Source organism: Macrotis lagotis, chromosome 3, assembly GCF_037893015.1.
Source record: "Macrotis lagotis isolate mMagLag1 chromosome 3, bilby.v1.9.chrom.fasta, whole genome shotgun sequence".
NCBI lineage: Eukaryota > Metazoa > Chordata > Mammalia > Peramelemorphia > Peramelidae > Macrotis > Macrotis lagotis.
In genome coordinates this window covers 287,228,399-287,232,103 of record NC_133660.1, presented here as the reverse complement: position 1 = coordinate 287,232,103, position 3,705 = coordinate 287,228,399, and positions in this window count along the sequence as shown.

Here is a 3,705-nt window from a genome sequence, read left to right as displayed (position 1 = left end):
ACTTAATAATTACCTAGCCATGTGGCCTTGGGCAAGCCACTTAACCCCATTTACCTTGCAAAAGCTAAAAAAAAAAAAAAGTAACCAGGGCAGCTAGGTGGTACAGTGGATAGAGCACCAGCCCTGGAGTCAGGAGAACCTGAATTCAAATGTGGTCTCATTCACTTAATAATTACTCAGCTGTGTAATCTTGCAAGTCAACTCCATTGCCTTGCAAAAAACCCCCCCCAAATTAAAAAATGTAACTTGTACAAAATTTTGCAAAATGCAAAAACCATTCTTAACTCATACAAAAATAGGTGGCAGTCTGAATTTGACCTTCAGGGTATTTTTTGCCAACCCCTAGTTTAGAAAAAAATTTAGTGTAAACTATTTCCCCCAAAACCTGAGTCGTGTGCTTTCACAAATGCATGAGAAGAGTGGGTTCAAACTTAAGAGTACAATGGTTTTGAGGTATGTGTCTAGGGGCCACTTGATACATACTTCTTAGTTCTAAAGTCCTTTCTCCCTAGCCAGAGTCCTCACAGTTTCCCTTAAATGTGACATTTTACTAGACACTCCCCGGATCAGCCTCCTCTCTTGGTGTCTTGCTTTTCTTTATCTGTCTTACCTCAACGTGTCTCTCTGCTCCTGGTGCAGGCACCCTCCCTGTCATCAGCCACTGGTAGACAACCTGCTATTAAATACTTTAGCCACTGTCATGTCACCATCACAGCTTCAGAGCTTTAGAACTTTCAAAACTCACAAGGTCATATGGACACTGGAAATTCAATGGGCTAGGGGTGGTTAGGTGGTGCAGTGGCTAGAGCACCGGCCCTGGAGTCAGGAGTACCTGAGTTCAAATCCGGCCTCAGACACTTAATAATTACCTAGCTTTAAAATAGTTCACACATTTCACATAAAAAAAAAAACTCCCCCAAATTCAGTAATTTGTTTTGTATAACTCTTGAGTCATCAGTTCTTTTGGCCCAACAGCCAATTAAGGAACTCTGTCATCATGATTGAATATGGCACCATCCCCTTCCCCACATGGTGGAGATGCACCAGACAGGAAGTAACTGGCTATGCTCCAAGAAGTGATCAGTAGGCAAGAGTGGGTAGATAGAAATTTAACAATCAGCTCTCTGAAACCATACAACACACCTTTGAGTTTAATCAGCATTTATTAACATTTTCTTCATCCATTTCTTAATTTTAATTTAATCGACCAATTGATGAGTCTAGTCCTGATGAGTAACATTTGTGGATGTTTGAGATATAAATGCCCACCCTGAAAAATGAACAATTAGCTATCACAAACCACTACAAGCTGGCTTCAGCACAACCCTATGTATGTGGGACATGTCACTCATGTTAACACCTCCCTTCATTTCAACAAACAAACACACATACACATTGATATGTGTGTGTATTCATTTGTTTTTTTTTTTTCATTTAATCATGGACATACGGGACTAATAGATGACAAACTAGGCCCAGAGCCAATAGGCGGAGGATAGTGAGCTGACTGGTCTTGGGAGATTGGAGAGTTCTTATGATTAGTGACCCCAGATTTTTTCCTGAAATAATGGCTCACATTTTTAGTCTCAATATTCTTCCAGTCATGCTCTATGGCTATGATTGCCAAATTGCTGTAGAATGCCCCAGAAATGAAGTAGAGTTTCACCCAAGGGACATTGGAGATGGGCATAGTGGGTATGAGCAGGCTACAACCTAATTCCTTGAAAGGAATGTCTTAGAATAGGATTTATAATGGATGTCTTCAAAGAAATGAATGGTCCAAAAATAGGAAGCACTATTTTGAAGAGAGAGTAAAAGCTAAGATGATTCCATTAGATTGTAAGCTCCTCCTGGGCAGGGACTGTCTCTTGCCTCTTTTTGTATGCCCATCACTTAACAGGTGCCAGACACAGACAGGCATCTGATAAGTGTTGATGGATGGACTGGTCAGCCCTGCTGCTTTGTTGGTGTACTCTCAATGTCAAGAGGCTGCCATGAAATCCCCCAACACATGCTCCATGTTCATGGAGCCTGGGTGGGAGTCAGACAAAAGAGTCAGACCTTGATGGATTGGGATTGGCCCAAATGGAGGAGTGAGGCACACAAAGCGATGAGATCACACATCCATTGGTTACAAGCTTTGGTTTTGTTCTGTTTATTCTACCACTGGTCTTGTTTGGGAATGGTGATTTTATTTCTGTCTTTGATCAAGCTGAGCATTTCTCTAGTACTCTCTTTCTTGGGTTCATATTCATTTGTTTGTCCTTTGTGGCTGTCAGTTGAAGTCAAAGGAAAATTTAATCCAAGAAAAATAAAATTGAAAAATGAGGGCATGAGACTGAACAACTTCTAAAGTTCTTTTGAGTTCCTCCCTAAGTCTTCTCCTGTATTAAACATCCCCGTTTCCTCCAACCAGTCTTTATATAGCCTGGTCTCAGACCCTCCATCATCTTGGCTCCTTTTCCCTTGATGCTCTCCAGTTGCTCATGTCCTTCTTACAAAGCCCTACTCAGAATTGAACATGGGGCCCCAAATATGTGCTGACCAGGATCTCCTACAGCACAATTGTCACCTCCCTCATTGCAGATGCTTTGCCTCATTCATTGCAGTCTCCTTTTAGCTTTTCTAGCTGCTAGGTCACACTGTTGACTCATGCTGACCTTGCCCTTCATTAACTGGAAAATACCAGTTGGCCTTCACTGACCTTCAAGCTTAGTCTCCTCTTATCCTTCCTGTCTGGCAGTGAAAGTCTCTCAGAGGACTCCCTTCTGGAACTAGTGCAGCCTTCCTCAATCACTCCGATTACCTCCTCCTAGAGCTTTTCCCTGCTAGGATATTCCCCTATCTCTCTGGGGGATGGACTTCTGTGCTTTGGGGTTTACTTTTTTCGGGTTGTTTTTCCATATTGTTTAGCCAAGAAGAGGTCATAGCCCTATCTGGGCCAGGATCTTCCCAGAGGACTCATCTACCCAGACCACTGACCTCCTCTCTTTGACCATGGGCCACGGACAGTTCATGTGTAGGGATGAGATCTTGCTCTGGGCTTATGCAATTCAGAACATTTAGAACCAAGAGGCACTTTGGGAATCTTCATCTGCCCCCTCATTTTATAGCTGAGGGGAACTGAGTATCATTAGGAATCAGGAGCTGAGATAGAACCAGAACTCAAGACCCTCTATTCCAAACTAGGGTGTTTCCCATGACTCCTTGTTGCCTCACATCCCCTTCATAGGATAAGAAAATAAAAGGATCATCAGAGGTCATCTAGACCAGTCCTCTCATTTTACAAATGAGGAAATGGAGGCTCAGAACAGAGAAGTCCAGATTCACATAGGAGGTCAACCTTTTTAACATGAGGTCTTCTCATTCCAAAGTCAGGCTCTTTCGACCACTGATGTTCTTGGCACTTGTTTCAGGCTCTGATGCATGATAGGTACTTAATAAATGTTTGTTGACTGACCAACTCTTGGAGCTAAAAGAAACCATTTTACAGATGGAGAAAGCGAGTCACAGAGAGGAAAAGTCACTTGTTTATGGTCTCAGAGTAATTTACAGAATGGGGATCAAAGTCCCTTTGTTCCAAATCTTCTGATTTAGATTTTTTCCCTCTCCCCTTTCCTATTCCACAAACAAAAATAAATTTGTAGGTTGAATGTCACCTTGAATAATAATTGCTAAGTTCTAGAGCCCTCTGAGCAGCTAGGG